Genomic DNA, 21,024 nt, shown 5'->3' on the forward strand with positions numbered 1-21,024 from the left:
CCCGCAGCAAGGTGACAGCGGAGCCAGAGATCGTACCCGGTGAACGCCCAGGGAGGCAAGGGTACGAGCACTGCAGTATCCGGGGCCCCACGACAGCAGGTGAGCCCCGGGGAGCCTGGCCGGGCCATTGGACCGGGAGCGTGATCCGCTGGAGGACACTAGGGGCCTGAGACCCACGCCCTGCATGGCGGTCCCCGGACGAGAGCGTGCGGAGGATGGGGGATCCCATTTACAGCGTTGGAGACATCGAGGGACCTCCTCTCCCCCATTCAGCCGCCCGGGACTGTAGCGACGCACCGGGGGGCAGACGGAGACCGAGTATGCTGCGCAGCGAGACTGCCGCCTCCACCACCCGCCTAACACCCGCGGTCCGGGAGAGGAGGTACAGAGGACGGATAGGGAGCTACAGCAAAAGGTTGCGGGAGAGCAACGCTCGGCCCCAGCGGCACCCCAGGGACATTTAAGATGCGATTGTGAGACCAGCTGCGGGTGGTGAGGGTTCCTAACTGCCCCCCTCCCTGTCTCGAACCGACTGGTGGGCCCGGCATACCTGGAACGTGGAAAGAAAGACCCTGATCGGGCGCTCGAGCTGAGACTGGCGCTGACCCGGGGGGAAGCCCGAGCTGGTTCCTTTGGAGGCCGAATGGGTTGAGCGCCTGCTACCACTGGATCGGGGACGGGGGAACCAGCCTGACCACGCGGCCCGACCACCATCCGTCGGTATACACGACCCTCGGTCCGGACATACCGTGCATCGAGACCCAGGAGGCGCAGGAGATCCCACCGACCCCTTGGGAGAGCGCCGGGGTGTGGAGGGTCTGAGACCTGCGCTTGACACACACGACTGTTGAGAACTGACCCACGACTGCCGGACAGGGCCGGTGGAGGAGCGGCAAGGTGGAGGGCAGGAGAGGACACCGGAATGAAGCGAGGCACACAGATAACCCCCCTCCTCCCCTCCCGGTTAAGGGACCGGTACAACATGGGGAAGAAGGAGGCAGCTCCCAAGGCTTCAAAACAAGGCCCTATCAACAGATTTGCAGTGGCACCCCAGCAGAACGTCATGGAGGGAGCAAGCTCAGACACGGCGCTTCTCATGGGGGCGATACAGGCTTCCAGGGCAGACATCCAGGCCTCACGAGCAGCCCTCGAGGTGAAGATTGGGGAAGTGGGGGTGGAGGTCAACCTACTACGCCAGGACTTTCGAAACCTCACGGAGAGAGTCACCACGAAACAAGACTGAGTGAAGCGGAGGACGTCATACATGCCCTACAGCTGGATGTTAAAGAATTGAAAGACTCTCACAAACAGCTGCAATGGAATGTGGACGATGCAGAAAATAGAGCGAGACGCAATAACCCCTGCTTTGTGGGATTTAGGGAAGGAATTGAGGGGTCCAACATGGCGGAGTTCCTGCGCACATGGCTGGTCAAAACACTACCCCAAGCGACGTTTTCCAACTGCTTCATTATAGAAAAGGCGCACAGAGCACTTCTTGCTAAACCAGTGGCGGGGGCGCCGCCCAGGCCTATCATCGCGAGATTCCTGAATTTTGCTGACACAGATGTGATCCTACGGGAAGCCAGAAAATTGGGCAAGATAAGGGTTGAAAATTCGCAGATAATGATCTTTCCAGATTATAGCCAAGAAGTGCAGAAAATGAGATGCTCCTTCAACGCGGTGGAGGCAAAACCTAGAGACCTAAAGATCCAATACATGCTCCTCTTCCCAGCCAAACTCAAAGTAATATATAAAGAAAGTCCGCACTTTTTTACACATCCGGATGATGCATGGCAGTGGCTAGAGGAACGCCCGCCAACGCGAAACGAGAGGAGAGAGAGCGAGATGCAGCAGGGGGTGGCCCCACAACCGGGAACCATTGGGAGTTGGTGAAACCACAAAGGAGATGCAGAATAAAGGGGACGAGGAAGACGCAAACGACACCGTATCCTTCACAGACCCGGACTCCCAGGTCAGAGCAAGACTCTGGTACCCCGCAGCAAGACAACCAAGCAGGTTCTAGGTTCCGCCCCTTGGAAGTCCCGGAGCGCTCCGGGGGAGAGGAGGACACAGGGGGTGGCATGTCAGCAAGGGAAGAGGAGGAGGACCAGTCCCTACACCCACTGGTGGCGGCCATCAATTAGCTGGAGCGGGATACCGCGGCTGCAGAGATTCCGGCGCAGGGCGAGAGCAGGGACCCTCACAAGTGAGCAGAATTGGAGCTGGATGGACGAGATATCGGCTACAAGGACTATGAGCATGCAAGTGACTTACACGCTCCCCAATTGTTATTGTATAGACTGTTTTTTCCTTTTTACTTGTATTTCTACAATTCTTCTTTTCCACCGAATAGCCGCACAGGATCGCAGACTTGGTGGGATCATATCCTTGACAGTTGTTCTTTGACAGACAGGTAGGGGTAGGTCGGTAGAGGAGAGGGGTATCAGGGGGGGTGGCAGACCTTTTCCTACCAGTAAGTCCTATCGTAGGGGGGGAGGTTGATGGGACTGCAGGGGGAGGAAGGTGGGGAGGGGGGAGCGGGGAGAAGTTGGGGTTGTTCATTGAGTCAGAATGCATGGGTTGTATGTTGGGAGGGGAGCGAGGGTTGGGGAGTTGGGAGACACTGGGGGGGAGAGGGGAGGGGAATCCATATCATGAGGGCCACACAACCTGACACCACAGACACCAGCCACACACAAGAGACCGGCGATATAGATCAGACACTAATGCAGGACGTTGGGTGATACGAGGGGACAGGAGTCTGAAAGAGAGGGTTTTACGGTATTAACGTGGAATGTAAACGGCCTGGGTAGCAGGATAAAGAAGGGCCTAGTGAATGCATACATAAAAAGGCAACAACCTGACTTAATACTCTTACAGGAGACACACCTTAAAGGGACACACTGCGCTTTCCTAGCTAGAGGTCAATATAAAGTATTGGCGCATGCAGGATATACTATGGGCTCGAGAGGGGTGGTCATACTGATTAGGAAGACCACACCGTTCGCCACTAACCAGACGTGGACGGACCCACTGGGGACATATGTCGGGGTGAAGGGAATGTGGAAAAGATGAGAATACACGATCATCTCGGCATGTGCCCCCCCCCGAAACTGAAAGCCACTACGCTTAAGGGGGTTGCGGCGATACTACTGGACACTGCCGACACCACACAGGTTCTCGGGGGGGATTTCAATGACGTCATGGACCCAGAGCTTGACAGAACTGGAGCGAGCTCCAGAGATAAGACTCAGACTGTACTATCCAAAACAATAGCTGAAATGGGGCTAATAGACGTATGGAGGTGGTTGCACCCTGAGGGTAGGGCCTTCTCCTTTTTCTCGGGCGCACATAAAGTGTACTTGAGGCTAGACCATATCTTCCTGGCCAGACAAAACTTGAAGGTAGGGAACGTAGCAGAATACAAGGCGAGAGGGATCTCGGACCATTCCCCACTCTTGGTACAGGTGGGAGTTGGGAGACATGAAGGTAGAGGCTCCTGGAGACTGACAGCCTGGGAATTACAGAATACCACTATCCTGAAGGGTATAAGGGCAGAAGTCAAGGTCTATATCTCGGAGAATGAAGGGACGTTCCAATCCAGGACAGTTTTCTGGGAGGCGCTTAAGACAGTCATGAGAGACAGGGTGCAAAATAGACTGGCGGTGGAGAGAAAGAAACTCACATTAGAAATAGAGGCTCTGGAGACCCAGGTACTGGACCTAGAGCGTAGGTATCAGGATTCGGGGGAGATAAGGGTCCTCCGAACGCTGACAGATGTGCAACAACAGTACCGGGAGGCGGCGACTGGGGAGGCAAAAACACAGGCGCTGGCCACACTACACAGACTGTATGATGTAGGGGATAAGTCAGGGAAACTGATGGCATGGCTCAGTAGGAAAGAGCGAGCAGCTAGATGGGTAGAGCAAATTAGAAACCCCCAGGGGGAGCTGCTCCGATCCGACACTCAGATAGCGGAGGCGTTCGCTGCCCATTACGAACATTTCTACAGGGCCAGAGATCTTGGGACCAGTGAGGACGCACTGCACTATATGGCGGCAGTTGAACTGCCGGCATTGACCACCGAGGCTCAACAGGGTCTTTAGGCAGACATCACGATGGACGAAATTAAGGTGGCCTTGGCCAGACTGCGGACCGGAAAATCACCGGGTCCGAACGGCTTCCCAGTGGAGTTATTTAAGCGGACGGCAGACCTCCTAGTGCACCACCTCAAAGGGTTGTTCGAGGAGGCAACTCTCGAAGGGAGACTCCCACCAGACTTATGTATGGCAACAATAATACCGACGAAGTGTCACGACTTACTGGCAGACACGACAGGGCTAGCCCTCGGAACGATTATGTTCTTGGGAGACCCTCCTGTCGGACACCATTTCGGGTTTATGAAATTCATAAACTCGTGAATGTTTTCCCGCACTATTGGGATCAGCCTCCACATATGACTTAGAAAACTTAGAAAAGTACGGATCCAGAAGACCTGCTCTTTTCTGGGGGTCTATCAACCGAATTACGGGAGGGCCAACAGTGGCGCTGATCGCGACAGTCCTGATGAAGACGGGGGTGACCTTTTTAGGCACGAATTTAGCTGTTGAAACATGTTGACTTCAGCAGTGGTAGGAGGGAAGTCTTGAGGAACTTCACTTTCTCAAGAAGACATTTCCCATCCTTTTCTTACTTTTAATCCTGGTAGGGGTACCAAGCTATGTTTAATAAAGCAATTCTCTCAGTTGGCACCCTAAATCAGTTTTAATCACTTCCTCGTACTGCACTTTTTTGTCGCACTATCAGTTTCAGCCACAGGGTGTTTTGCATAGCTTTTCACCTCATTCTGTGTTACGTGTTGTATGTGTTGAAATTATTCGGTTGTACGTCTTGTAGTGTGGAATTTATTATTTTTCCCCCTTCCTTATGCTCCGCCCTGGATGTGGCTACACCAGGGCGTTTTGTAGCAGGCACAATGATCAAGCATGTCACATACTTCGGGATGTGAGTGAGGGCAGTTTTTCCAAACAGAGAAATTTGTCTGAGTTGTGTTTGTCGTGTACTCTACACACCCCTTTTGTGTACACATTTGAATTTGTTTGGGGGCCTGGGATGGTAGAGTCTAAACATTAATGGCCCTCTCCCCTTCTTCGTGTTGAGTAACAATAATACTGATACATAAAGAGGGAAAACGGAAAGAGGACTGTAAGTCGTACCGCTCCATCTCCCTCTTGAACATAGAGCTGAAGTTGTTAGCAATGGTCCTGGCGCTGCAACTGCGGGCGGTAATAGACGGGCTGATCCACTTGGACCAGACGGGCTTCCTCCCAGACAGGGCCTCGAAATTTAACCTTCAACGCACACACAACTGGCTCCAGGAGGTCCAGGGGAGGGAGGAGTCGCATGGGTTCATATCCCTCGATGCCGAGAAGGCATTCGATGCGGTCCATTGGCCGTTCCTAGAGGGAGCACTAATTAAGTTTGGATTTGGCCCAAAATTCCAGAAATGGGTAAACTTGCTCTACACGGAACGCAGAGCCACGGTGAGAGTGAACGGGGTAGTCTCTCAAGACTTCCCGGTACGGAGGGGGACCAGACAGGGGTGCCCGCTATCCCCCCTCCTCTTCACACTTACAATAGAGGTGCTAGCGGCCAGGATACGTCTGAATGAGCTGATTTAAGGTTTCAGAATGGGGAGAGATGACCTAGCAGAGGAGGAAATATCCCGTAACGCAGACGATGTCCTGCTCTACATTACGCACCCAGAGACCACAATCCCGGAGCTGTTCGAAGACTTGGAACAATACTGGAAATATGCGGGGTAGCAGATACATCTGCACAAGTCGATGCTATATGACCCTAAGGGGCGAGAGTCTTGGCCGACATTGCCTGGATGCTTACTGACGACATCAGAGGGGTTTAACTACCTCGGAGTATACATTACATTACCGGAAAAGGTCGTTTGAGCATAATATTGAAAGGATAATAAGGAACTTTATTGAGGACACAGCCCGATGGCGACAGCTGCCCCTCACCATGTTGGGGAGAGCAGCGATGTTCAAAATTATCACTCTACCCAAATTCCTATATGCCATGCAAAATGAGTATTATCCCCTACCACGAAAGGTGTTTGACAGGATTAACACAGAACTTAGGTCCTTCCTGTGGCTGGGTAAACAACCAAGGGTGGCGTTGAAAACACTACAACGCCATCAATACAGCGGAGGGCTGTCACTGCCGAACCTGGAGGCGTATTACTGGGTAAAACAAATAGCTCCGATCAATGACTGGCTACATATACAGGCAGACCATCCCACATACGCCCTCGAGCGATACTGCATGTCTGCGCAGACACTGATGTACTACCTGTACGGTGGGAAGCGGGCCAGGAAGCTTCTCCCGGCCACGACACTTACCATAGGGTTGTGGAACAAAGCCACTAAAGGTATCGGATGGGAGAAAAGAGCCACTCGTCAAACGCCAATCTGGCAGTGTACGTGGCTGCTGGAACTGCACAAGTTGAAGGGCTTCCAGAGTTGGGACGATATTGGGATATCGACCCTGGGGGGCTTACTGGCGAAAGGAGAGCTGAAACCATTCTCGGCCTTGAGTGCAGAGTATGGCCTGCATCAAGCGCAACTTTTCAAATACGCACAACTGCGGCACACCTGGAGTGCGAAGCAGATCCCGTCGGACACACTCCCTGAATGCGCACCACTTGAGGGTAGATTGCTGCAAGAGCGGATACAAGAAAAGGCAGTATCACTTACATATAAAACACTACAGAACAACATGGCGGACGGCTTGGTCAAACTCAGGGAGCAGTGGGAGAGAGAAGTTGGGTCGATGGATGATGTGGATTGGGACACGGTTTTAATGCATTCTAGAGAGGTAGCCATAAAATCCAGACTAAGACTAATACAATTTAATGTGCTCCACCGTACCTACTACGACAGAGAGAGATTGCATAAGATGGGCAGAGCTGATGACGCGAGATGCCTTAGATGTCTTGCCGCGGAGGGGAACTTTTATCATACTGTTTGGCTGTGCCCAGTGATCCAGGGGTACTGGCAGGGAGTGTTCAGTGAGCTGAGTGAGGTACTAGAGACCCCCCTCCAGGCGGAACCTAAGCTAGCCCTCCTAGGGATGACAAATGACGTGGATTTGGTCCGCCCGCAGTTGACCTTCCTGGTGTTGGTATTAGTAGTGGCCAAAAGAGACATAGCCAAGCACTGGGGAGTGCCCGCGCCACCAGCACGGGAAGAATGGAGGAGGGGATTGGATCTCTATATGGCGGCGGAAAGGGTCACATACAAAGTGAGGGGCTGCCCTAAGAAGTTCCGAAAAGTCTGGGGCAAATGAAGAAAGTATCACAGGCTGGATGGGGGCCTATGAGCTGAGATGGGAGAACCTAGGAGGGGCACGGATGCTATCTTGTATGCATCGAAAGTGTAAGAGGTGGGTCACACCGGAATCTTGTACAGCCCTTCATGGGAACGTAGGACGGGAGAATCAAGACAGTACAGCTGATTTATTGCTGGGGGGTGGCGAGTGGAGTGGGAGGAACTGTGGTCTGAACATGATATGATGTTAATGTTGACTAATGATAAAATGCAAATAAAAATATATATATTTTTTAAAAATAGCTCGGTAGGTTTGTGTTTGTTGCCGCAATCTATCCGAAAACTTTTGGGCACAGTTTCTAATCTCAGCATTCTTAAAATGTCTACTGTCGTTTCTGAGACGTTCGGCCAATCGTGTTTTCTTTTTTCATCTTGCATTGTTAGAAAAAGAGCGACTAGCAGTTTTTAGTTTTGCCACCTTCGGAAATTTTGTCGCTAAAACATAACACGTGGAACAACTAAATAGGGGAAAACGACATAACTCATTGGCGTTAAAAAGTGCTTAGTTCCATATCCAATGCAAATTCTCAGAAAATAAATAAAAATCTAAATGGTTATGTCTATTTGAAACAATTCTGTGTCTGACCACGGGTAATCCGGCAAGCTCAAAACCACCCTCCTTCCTTCCGAGGTCGGTGAATTGGGAATCCTTGAATTTGGTAAAACGAACACATTTATTTACATTGCTTAGAAATAGCAGAAGCGTGCTTTGAATTACTGCTTCCAAAGTTATTATTGTTACTGGCCTACTTTGCATCCATTCCTGTGTGTCAGACTCCCTGATACCATGAATGCCTGACTCTCCTCGCCTGATGGGTGTCGGGCTCCTTCAATCCAGAGCCCATTTATGGCATGGGCTAAGTGGGCAATTGCCCAGAGGCCATAATTTCTAAGCCCCCATGGTGAAGTGATCAGGGAATACCTGTCTTGATAACAGCATGCATAAAAAAGATGCCTTTTAAAATGTGACATGTGGGCATGCACACTTTATGGATTCTCTGCCTGCCCAATCTTATCCTATTGCGCTTTCAGGCAGTTGATGGCAATTAATAATAAAAAAAACAACAATCTTTCTGTTTTGACTCAAGCCTGTGCCCTTACTTCCCCTCACCTCTTCTACCTCAGCCTCATATGCTATCTGTTTACCTACCTCTACATTTCACATTTCTATATCTACCCCTTGTATCTCAAGTGTCTGACTCATCGATTTATTATCCAGTCCCCGCTCAATACACCTCTCTATCCCATCTCTCTTCATCACACTCTGTGCCTACCTATACCACTCAACCCACTCCCTCTCTACGTCAGTTTCTCTCTTTGTACCTCACTATTCTGTTTCATCTCACCTACCTGTATTTCTCCCCCAGTTACAAAACCTCCCTGTCAAGCTCATCTCTCTTTACCACACCTCTTTACCTCTTTCATCATGTCTGTACCTTACCTCTGCCTATTTAATTTCTCTCCCGTCCTCACATCTGTACCTAACTTACATCTCTCTACCCCATCTACCATTATCTCTCACTTCCTAACCTCTTAATTTCAATCACTGTTCATTCACTCGCTCCATCGGCTTTCTCCATCTCTTTCTTTCTACCTCTGTTTTCTCCACCTCACCCCTCTCACCATCTTAGTCTTTGTCTTCCTCTCTTTCTTTACCTCTGTCTCTTTTGTCTATCGGACATTGCCTCTTGTACCTCATCTCTCTCAGCATGCCATCTCTATGTAAACATACACTCTTTAATTCGCCCTGTCTCTCTCTGCCCTTTTTCGTTCATCTCTCTACATCATATCTCTTCTTCAAGCTCTCTCTCTCTCGCTATTTAACTTCTCTCTGCACATCAGCCCTTCTCTCGATACTGCTTTATCAATCTCACCTCTCTTTCTTGCTTCATGTATGTCTCTTTCACCTCATCTCTTTTAACCCTTCACTTACTCTCTCTTTAGCTTTCTCTCTGCCTCACTACTCTTTTTATCTGACTTATCTATCTATATTGTTTTGCCTCTTACCTTACTGCTGTGTCTATCTCGTATCTCTCTAAGTTTGTTTATGTCTTTAGCTCTCTATACCTCACCCTGCTTTCTACCTTACAGCTCTCTCTGTCTTTCCCCTCCTTGTAACCCACAACTCCCATGCACAATACATTTTCATATCCTGAGCTTTTTCTACCCGACAAGGGTAGAAAAAGGGGAGAGAATTTAGCAGAATATGGTCACATTTCAGCCAATAACAGGTAAAAACATCTTCAGAGCTTTGATTTTTACTGTTTAAACAAGAATGCGAGTTGTGAAGAGAGATTCAGTCAATTCATCTACAATTTCAAGTGCTATGTCCATATAACATATTTTAATATTATGTACAAATCCATTAAACATCAACCCTTACTGTGTTTTTCCCACAATGAGTGGAACTGGTTGGTTAGTCACTGAATCCTTATAAATGATTGTTGTTGTAAGGAACAACTTAGATCAAGCGTGAAAAGAAATTAATTTAACACTGCTGCTCAACCTTTATTTTGGTACTATTTGACTTGCGGATACCAGGAAGCTAATGCTTTTTGTCGCTTTCACAATCCTTACTGTTGAAAAATGTATCCTACAATTCAATACTGTTTAGCATTAGGAAGGCTTGAATTATCTAAAAATGTGTAATATATTCCAAGTTGTTTCAAAAAATCTTAACATACCACTGCCTGACACATTGAAGGCCAGGCTACCTGCTGCACGAATAGCTGACTGATACTGATACAGCGTTAATTTCACGGTAATTTCTCAATGCAAAACCTCATCTACCTCTATTTACCGCTGAAAAGGTGTTGTGCCCTTGACACCATGTATTACCTTCAGGACACTTTACATAAACATGAATAGTCAAAAATGCAATTATTATTTAGGCCATTGAAGAGAGTTGTTGAGTATTTTAAAGGGTTTTATTTTCTAGTCAAAAGTTAAGGTTTTCTCTAACCCTTTATTCATTAGTAAAATATCAATCAGGTTACAGAATTTTAATAAACAGAAAAAATAGCATTAATACAGAACATATTACAGTCTGCATATAAGCATCACACTCTAATCGTTGAGAAGTGTGGCTCAATGATTAGAGCGGCGGACCCTGATGCAGAGGTCTAGCCCGGGACCAGGGTTCAATTCCCCACCTCGGCGGGTCTTGGGCTCAAAATTCCACGGACCTGATAATTCTCACCTCTGTGCCTATTCCAATCATGGAGTCCCACTCGGCAACTCTGGGCAATAGCTTGCTTAATCTCCACAACGGCCCCCACAACGCTAAGGATGTCTGGCCTCCACCTTGTGGGTACCCAGGAGTGGACGCCTCACAGGGAAAGCCAGGATGGGTTCCTCAGCGGTATTCGTGCAAGCACCTTGCGGGTGAGTAGTGCGCTATACAAGTATCAATTTACATTTACTTAAAAAGAAAATGTGGCGCAAAATGTAAATCCTAACTCTTAAAGAGTTTCTAAGAAGGGGCGTGGCCACAAGCTGAGCATGGCGGACGCATAGTGTGTTAGCTCCGTCCATTGCCCGAAATAAACGCTGATTATCCTGCTATCCCTCAAGCCATCGACCACCCACTCGAGTCCTTCGAAATCGCCGTGATGGTGAACAACCGGCGACGACTAGCCACAAGTCCCGTGGAACGACTGGGACCGAAGAGGAGGAGCAACGCCGGTGAGGCCTGGGTCCCCGTGTCAATCCGCGGCCTAAATTAGCGAGAAGAGCCGAGTTGGAGGAGGACGGCGGACCCTGCAGCGTAAGGGGGCGAGCGGAGCGGAGAACTGCCCTGGCGAACTGTGCATGCCCGGTCGCAACAGCGCAGACACCGAGAACGACTATACCCCCTAAACACGAGTGAACACCCAGGACCCAGCCGGGGGCAGGCGGGCGCGGTGACCGGACCAGCAGCACCGGAAGGTTCGCGGATGTGCGAACGTGCTGGGCGGCCGGCGGAGAAATAGCGCACCGAGCTGGGCGCTTCTACACAAGCCGAGGAGCGGACATGGAATAGAGGTGAGCCCCGGAGCTGCACTGGGGAGGGCGCTCAACACTACAACCGGATCTCGGCGGATGGCGCCATTTTGTTGCATACTACCGAGACGGCGTTACCGCTACTGGTTGTACAGCGGCCTTGCGACGCCCAGAATCGAGACCGGGGCAAAGACAGTGTTGGCCGATTGGGGACTACACCGCAGTGATACACGCTACTCATAGCAACGCGCTGGTTGCACACAACGGTGAGGCTTACTCGCGTGTCACCGCACAAACAATAGAAGCGCCCCCCCAGAGAAGCAATAACAGTGGGGGAAAGTGCAGCGGCGCCTCTGACTGCCCACGACCCGGCTCCCCGGAGTGCTGTGCGTGGTGTTCGCCCTACCCTTGAGCAGCAGTACCATACCAGGCACTAACAAAGAGGCCAGAGATACACGCAGTAAGTGCTGGGCTGAGACTCTAATGGGACTAGGGCGTCAAACTAGATGTACCCCCGACCCGGCGAGGCATTCCCCTTATACTGTCAGGGGCGCTGGTCTGCGTGACGGAAGGAAAAGAACGTCGATAACCGGAGACCTCTGGATTGGTAAGAACAAGTAGGATCCTGCCACCGCCACCCTGCAGACGAGAGCTATGGGGAAACACAGGGCCAAAGTGCAAGATCAGGGCACAAATGCTGACGTTCAGTCCACTGGATCAGAAGACCCGCTGGCCTCCTCCAACATGGAAATTATACCACCGACGGGCAAGTGCACGCAAGACGCAAAACTAGACCTCATTTTAGCTGAAATAAAGGCCTCAAGGGAGGCACTGGAACTTCGCATGGATAACATGGCGACGGGATTGTCGCTCCTCAGGGCGGACCATAACAAGTTAGCGGAAAAGGTATTGGAGCACAAACTTGCGCTTGATGACCTTATACCGCAGCAGACGGACCACTCTACTAAACTAGAGAACATGGAGAAGCAGATTAAATTACTGTGGGACAAGATGGATAACGCGGAAGGGCGGGCTCGCCGCAATAACGTGAGAATTTTAGGGATTCCGGAACGAAGCGAAGGGAGAAACCCCACGCAATTTGTTGAAGACTGGCTGAAGAAAATTGTTGGTCCACAGGAACTGACCCCGCTATACAGTGTGGAAAGAGCGCACAGAATGCCAGCCAGACCACCCAGATCAGGAGCACCGCCGCGACCACTAATAGCGCGCCTTCTAAACTATAAAGACAGAGACTCAGTCCTAAGAGTGGCGAGAGAAAAGGCACCGCTAAGGTATGAAGATAAAATCATCTCAGTGTATCCTGACTTCACTCCAGCGGTACAGAGAGCCAGATCGACGTTCCTGGGAGTGAAACGCAAATTGCGAGACAGAAACTTGAAGTATGCACTGCTATTCCCCGCCCGTCTTAAAATATTGTACGAAAACAAATCATATTTCTTTGACACCCCTGAGGAGGCAGCAGAATGGATGGAGGTGACTCTGTCACCCCCGAACACGCAGGACCCGTTTGAGGAGGACCTAGGAGAAGGGTCAGTACACCCTGACGAGCAACGGCGGAACGGCACAGGAGGAGAACACTCGAACGACCCGGCGGCAAGCGGGAAGACGAAGTTGAACCGTCCTGGGAACTCGACGGGAGTACTCCAACTGACGACGGCTGCAATAGCTGCTCACAATGCAAGGGACAAATCTGACCTGGACAGCAACTCGGGCACGCAGACGGAGGTGTCCGGTTCTGCAGACAGCTTGCAACTATTTCCTAAAATCACGGCGCAAGGGGCAGAAGAATTCTGAGTGTATCCCTAGAAGACTTCGGTTGGTAATGTATGAGACTCATGCAAGGACAGAAGTGGGTTGGCGGGGCTTGGGGAAACACTAGTTTAGGGCACGCTGTAGTCTCACCAACAGGTCTTGGACAAGTGTACGTGGGACCCCACCCCCCCAACGAATAGACATGTTCTGGTTTAACTCTTGCCCACGTTGGGCAAAAATGTTTGGACCTCGGGGGTTTTTACTCGGGGACCTTGAAGTTAGGGGGTTACAAGTTCTGATAGCACTCAGACCTATGCATATCCTACACATGGCCCTACTGGCACGGTGCCTAATGGACACGACCTCCACGGACAGTGATGGGGACTCCTAATAACTACAAAATATGCACCTGGAACGTACGGGGCATGGGGTCTATACACAAGAGACATAGACTTTTGGCACAACTTAACCGGAGAAGGGTGATGATAGCCTGCCTCCAAGAAACACATCTGAACAGTGCGGAGAGCGTAAAACTTCAAAAGAAATGGAAAGGACAGCTGTTTGCCACCTCTTATTCTGTGTTCTCTAGGGGGGCGGCTATATGGTTCAGGAACTCGGTGCCCTTTAAGTTGGTGGAGAAAAGACTAGATACGGAAGGTAGATATATGTATTTGTCCGTGGCTTACTAGATGGCTCCCCCGTTGTCATAGGAAGCGTATATGCGCCAAACTCAGGCCAATCAGATTTCTTAACTAACATTAATGGTGTGCTGGCAGACTGGGTGGAGTACCAATGGATTATAGGCGGGGATTTTAATGCAATATTGGATTTAGCACTAGATAGGTTACACCCACCTCTACAAGCCACTGAATGCAGGAGACAGGCGGATGCACTAGCGCAATGGGCAGAGGGTTGGGACTTAACTGATACATGGTGCTGTAAACATTTACTGGACAGGGAATACACCTTTTACTCCCCGCCCCATAAACTACACACCAGGATAGACAGGGTTTTCTGTGCCAAGTCAGTGTTGGAAGCGGTTGTCACAGCGGAACATATGGGGAAAACCCTTTCTGATCACAACCCAGTGGAAGTCACACTACAGTGGGGTAGAGTCCCGACGCCTATACCGACTTGGCGCCTCACCACGGAATTACTATCAGACACTGTATTTAAAACAACAATTGCAGAGGCAATTACTAATTCTTTCACAGTGAATGCGAATACTGCTAGCTCCCGGCAAGTAGAATGGGACGCCTTTAAGGTGTCAATCAGGGGAGAGGCAATAGGAACACGGGTGGGTATGAGACGGAATATAGTACAGAGACTCCGGGAGGTGGAGGGCCGCCTGGCTATGTTGGAAAGTGAAGCTGCAGGCACAAACTTACCATTCACGCCACTTCAGGAGGCGAACATACGGCACGCTGAACTCCTAGAGGAACTGCCTGTGCTGGATTACAGAGAATACACATGCAAGCAGCACACACAAGCAGACAGATCGGGGCCCCTATTGGCCCGTATAGTGCGGGATGTACCAACACACATGCCTATACTAGGTGTCACTGATCACAGGGGATCTCAGGCCACGACACAAACAGACATTACCACCGCCTTCAGGGACTACTATGAAACGCTATACGGCCCGCACCGGCATCTCTCAGAAACAGCATTTGAGGAGTTTATGGCAGGACTAGATTTGCCGCGCCTAAGGGCAGGCAGGGGGAGGAGCTAGCACGTCCTATTACAATTGCTGAGGTACGACAGGCCATTCGCGCACTCCCACGAAATAAAACCCCCGGAACGGACGGCCTCCCAGCTGAGTTCTACGGGACCTATATTGACCTACTTGCCCCACGTCCTCATGTAGTGTACCAAGAAGCACTACGAACCCACACGCTGCCACAGACGTCCCTACAAGCATTGATAGTCTCGCTGCTGAAACAGGGCAGAGATGGAATGCAGTTGGCCAACTACAGACACCTGTCCTTACTAAATACGGATTTTAAAATATTAAGTAAGATCTTGGCGACGAGATTAGCTCAATACATCCCACAACTCATACACTCTGACCAGTGCGGTTTTGTACCGGGCAGAAGTACGGCTATGAACCTACGACGGCTCAGCCAACTAATGCTATGCGACAGACCACATGAGAGAACAGAGGGGTGTATTTCCCTAGATTTACAACAAGCATTTGACTCCCTCAGGTGGGACTTCATGTTTGCAACATTTGCGAAATTCGGAATACCGCCAGGGTATGTTGCCTGGGTCAAACTGTTGTATACCCATCCGACTGCCCGGGTACACACAAACAGGTGCATCTCGGAACAACTGGACATAGCGAAAGGAACCAGACTGGGATGCCCACTGTCCCCACTCCTATTTATCCTGGCACTTGAGCCATTGCTCTGTAAACTTTGCAAATTGGCACATCACAGGGGCATACAGAGAGCCGGAACAGTACATGTGGTATCGGCATATGCAGATGATAATATTCTATATTTACGGGATCTGAGAGGTGACCTGGACCCTATCCCTAGTATTTTCGAGAACTTCCGCGCATTGTCTGGTCTCACTATTAGTGAACCTAAATCCTATGGGTTCTGCTTCGGCGCCACGGGAACTAATGCCCCACTGTCCTTCACGCCACACACTTTCCAGGTAGCGGAGACAACCTTCCGATACCTAGGGATACAAGTATACAGAGGAGCCGGGGATATGATTGAAGGCAACCAGGGCAGGGCGACTGCAACACTGAAATCGCAGGTTAAATTCTGGACTGCCCTGCCATTGTCGGTGGCGGGCAGAGTCGCCATCTCCAAGATGGTAGTTCTACCTCGTCTAATTTACTACTTTACGGGCCTACCGTTCGTGATCCCAGCTGCTGCGTTCCAGAAATTGAACACAATACTGACGGAACTGGTGTGGGGGTCGGGACGGAGGCGCATTGGCCTGTCCAAATTGCAACTTACCACAGCAACAGGCGGAATGGGTGTCCCGGACATTCGGGCATACAACTATGCCTGCCAACTGCAATGGCTGGCCTACTGGCTGGCAGGCCGCAACTTACATGAAATTGGCGTGTCAGAGACGGACTGGTCGAGGGGGATCATCCACACCTTGTTGCTACCTGGGTCGGAGGTTCCCGGGCACACGCCTCCCCTACTTCGACTCGCGATTACCTATTGGAGGAAGGCGGTGAAATACACGTCCCTTGCGTCCTCATATGCCCCCACGATTCCACTTCTGGGTAGCCCACTGGGGACGGGATTGCTATCGAACCAAACACTCAGTACATGGCACAAAGCGGGGGTTACACAGATGGGGGATCTATTTGCAGATGGCCAAGTTATGTCATTTGAGGACTTCCGGGAAACTCATCATGCCCCGGGAGGAACGTTCCTCTTCATGCCCGGGTGCATCGGTACCTAATTAAGACGTGGGCACCGACTGGGGAGGAGCCTCCCACAAACCCACTACTAACGATGCAATACCTCATGGGAACGGGCAGCCATTTGACGAAATGGATCACAAGTGGTATAAGAGCCGGGAGGGCGGTTTCGCTACAGCCTCTGAGAACCAAATGGGAGGAAGATGTAGGAAGGTCATTCAGGGATAAGGAATGGGAGCATATCCTCAAATTCCCCAAAAAAGTGTCGAAGAACCCAAAATTCAAATTCATCCAACTAATGGTCTTACACAGGGCGTACCTAACACCACACCGCTTGCACGCAATGTTTCCCAATACACCTGATAGTTGCCCCCGATGCAGCGCGGCAAATGCGCGACTGATACATATGTTATGGGACTGCCCGAGACTAGGTTATTATTGGAATACGGTGCACGAGACCCTAATTAAACTGGCCCCTTCTAAGCCATATGACACTTTGGCTTACTCTATACTAGGGCTTGGGCCTACGGAGCCTAAAAAAAGTGTGTCCACCCGATTTGCAGACCTAGCCATACTACTTGCGAAACGCACAATAACAATGCGCTGGAAATCGGCCAGACCACCAAACCCAGAGATGTGGAGGGCAGAGGTACTGCGCTGGGGAAAGCAGAGGGGGAGACACTGAAGCGTGAGGAGCGTAGGGGACTCAGGAAGAATCTAACATCCCTTGATTGGAATACTATGCTTGGGGCTTTCGAGGTAGGTGGGTACCCTGTGTCGGACTCAGAATCGTCCACTAATTAAGATATAGAGCGATATGCCAGGATCTAGTGTGACTCCCCCTATGGATGGCATCACCTTCCGCCCTGCTGGAAAGAACGGATCTAGGTGCACAGATAGAAGCCTATAGAATTATCATACTGTACATTGTCCCCGAAGGGTACGTGGTGGGTCGAGAACTGTGATCCAATCGTGCTAGTTGAAGCCATGTAACATGTATATTGAATGTGATTACTCTGAGTGTGGGGAGAGGGAGGGCAGGGGTGGGGGGAGTTCAGACTGTACGTAATTGAGATGTATGGCAACAAAAAACAGATAATGTCAAACTATTCTTGAGATACTTGCTATGGATATTTGAACGTACCGATTTAAAAAGTGCATGATTATGTCGAATACAATGTAAAGGTCTTATCTACTCTGCTAATAAAAAGAGTTTAAAAAAAAAAAAAAGAGTTTCTAAGAAAAATAAGTCTTGCAAGGCTAATCAATAATTACATTATTTGCAAAAATCTCTAATTAAGAGAAATAAATGCATAAGACAAATAAATCTTTTCAAAACTAATTAATTATTCAAAGCATAAACTTAGAATTTTAGCATCTAAATCTAAAAAAACCCTTTTTTATCTGTTGCTGCTCTCTGCATCTCTGCCACTCTGAGCTACACAAAGAGTGAGAAAGCCCGCCCTTCACAGACCACAGAGGAATGTGATCTGCATTGCCAAAAATATAACGTGCAAGGACTTCTCTAAAAAGAATATGAGCAAGAAACCCCTCCTGTCTCTCCTCAGGCACAAATCTCCACCCAGGCTGCACCCGCGACGATCACATACCTAACCCATATGAATGTCTGATCTCATCTGCTGCCTCTCTCAAGAACTCACACGCCCCCCAAAGCCTCATAGCCTAAAAGCCTAATGAGCCAACCATGCCTCCAAAGAGGTCATTATTTATACTCTAATTCTTGGCAGACTACACAAAAATGTTTCACATTCAGAAAAGCTTGTACCTGATTGGTCAGCCACGATGGCAAGAGGTCTCATCATCCTGATCTCATTGCAAAATCCTAACCATACCAGTTTTAACAAAAGAAGCGTTAATGATTCAATACATGTGTATGTTTTAGCAGCATTTACTAGGAAAAATGTTTCTATTTTTTCCTCCCTGTCACATCCAGGCAGGAAGGATACTTTAGCTAACACTGATACATTGGCACAATAACAAGTATGTATAGTTCACAGTGGCCTTGACTCCTTCTGTACTTGAGGCAAGCTGGTACAATCTGCGCATGCTGTCTTCTTTTAATGCAAGTCGCAGCCTTGCTGGATTGACAGGCATTCATGTTATCTTAGGCCGAAAAACAAAACAAACACAAAATAGTGTTAACTTTATGTAAATAAACCCATTATGTTTTCCAACCCCCCTACTAATACCCTTTATAAAAGATTTCCTAGCAAAGCTATTAGGTTAAAGCAGCTTTTCCTATTATTTGTGCTCAACATGCAAAAATAAAAATGTGCAACATAGCATAAACATGCACTAGTGTAAATTTTCAAAGCATACAGTTCATACATACTCATAGCAACATGCTTTAATGTTTTAGATAGCTTTTCATGCAAAAAAGCGTTTTGCCCCATGTGTAGTGTTTGGTGCATTTGTTAATTAAAACACATTATAAAAGAGGTGTTATAAACTGAACATGTTTATCCATATACCGTATTTTCCGGCGTATAAGACGACTTTTTAACCCCTTCAAATGTTTTCAAAAGTCGGGGGTCGTCTTATACGCCGGACACTAAATTTTGATGAGTGGAAGCAACGCTCCACCGACGTCGAACCCTCCAATATGACCTGGGCTCTACTCGCGCGCTCACACTCCCACGTTTACCGGTTACATTAATCTAAAATTGCACATGATTTAGTGCAGTTACTCACCGGTACAGTCCCGTAGTGCTGTAGTGCCGATGGGAGAGGGTCCACGGGGCATTTCAGTATTCTTACTGCGTCTTCATCCTAGAGACACAGCGGTGTAGGCGCTGATCTGGCGCCATAATCCTAACGTTTCACGTTCATCGGAAGTAGAGGAGCGTCACTAGCGCACGCCTTCTACTCAGTTCATGGACATGGAAAGGGGACTTCAGAAGGTTCCAGCCGGCGGAAGTGGGGGTCGTCTTATACCGCGAGTATAGGACGAAACCTACATTTCATCATGAAAAGTAGGGGGTCGTCTTATACGCCGGGTCGTCCTATACGCCGGAAAATACGGTATGCAAAAAAAACAAAGTCTTTGAAGACAGGACAGGGGTGTAGATTACAAGGAAAAGAGCTGGGAAGAGAGAACACATTCTATTAGTATCTTCAAAGCTAAAAAAGGCCACTTAAATCACAAACTTTTTCTCTACACTGCAAAAAACACATGTTAATTCAGCAAAAGCATTTCAGACTGACTAGGCCTCATTTCATGTCTCATGTGCCATTTGTTTTCACTTGCACCAAATGTGCATGTCAATTTAAATGCAGTCTGTCTGAAGCACAAAAATGAAGCAATGCCTGACTCCAGATGAAATCTGCTCCATCAATACGATGAATCCCAGACTTCCTGCCCTTTGGATGCTGGACTTCCTCATTCCTTGAAAGCCATACTCCTGGCCCAGCCTGTGTCAGGCCCACTTGCTGTTGGAGGGCAGTCATATTGTTCCCATGAAGCAAAGCTTCCTGTTTCTTTGATGCCATATTGTCATTCTCATAGCTAGCAGACTGTCTTCTTCTAGGATGCTAGACTCTTTGCTTCATGGACTCCAGGCTGATCATTATATGGCTGTCACAATCCCATTGCAGGGGATGCCAGAAAGCATTCCACATGAATGCCTTGCCCATTGTGCAATGTGACCATTCATTCCAGCAAAGATGCCACATTGAATGCTTAATGTAACCATATTTTTTGCCAACAGATATTACATTCGCCATTCCACAGATTTCATATAACACACTCTCTAGAAGCAAAGCCACACGCTCCACGGAGACCAGAGCCTGTATTATAGGGATGAGAAATTCCTAATTCTTGGAGGCCAAAATCCTTGCTGTGGAGGCCACCTGGATGTCTAAATCCCTTGTCTGTTGAGGTCAGTCACTTTACACCATGAATGCCAGACTACATGCCACATAGACGAGAAGCGTTCTGGCACTTGGAGGCTAAAACATCAATAACAAAAACAAAACAAACCAAAATAATAAATCCTTTCCTTTCTGTATTTTATAGGATCCTGTGCCATACATGCAGGGAGGGGCTTATCAGCACTATTTATTGTAGATCCCAATGGAAACCAAACATAGATACTAGTATAGCCTCTTATTAATCTCACTATAGGCCTCCCCCATATCACAGCTGTCGTTATTTGCAAAATTATAATTCATACACAGTTAAAGCAGAGCTCTCTGTGGTATAACATAAACATAGCAAGAGGTAGGTACAGTAAGAGAGAAGCTGATAAAAAGATTTTAGTCTTTCATCGGCTCTTCAAGACAAAACTGTAAGCATGTAACCAACCATGTGCCTTGTATCCACTTTCTTGCTGAACAGTATGTTGTGTATAATCTAGGGAGGTCAATAGTAGGACATCAGAATACTATATGCAGAAATATCGGCTGATATAAATATCATGACCTAAATATAATTTATGAAAATATCTTGTCACTGGG

The 21,024-nt window shown here is 48.8% G+C and overlaps 1 protein-coding gene across 2 annotated transcripts in view; it reads left to right on the forward strand.

Annotated features, from left to right (window-relative positions):
- Nucleotides 1-21,024, forward strand: part of GUCY2F (guanylate cyclase 2F, retinal) — a 289,968-nt gene that overhangs the window by 74,971 nt on the left and 193,973 nt on the right. The window lies entirely within an intron of this gene.

This window comes from Lissotriton vulgaris, chromosome 4_1 (genome assembly GCF_964263255.1).
Source record: "Lissotriton vulgaris chromosome 4_1, aLisVul1.2, whole genome shotgun sequence".
Classification (NCBI taxonomy): Eukaryota; Metazoa; Chordata; class Amphibia; order Caudata; family Salamandridae; genus Lissotriton; species Lissotriton vulgaris.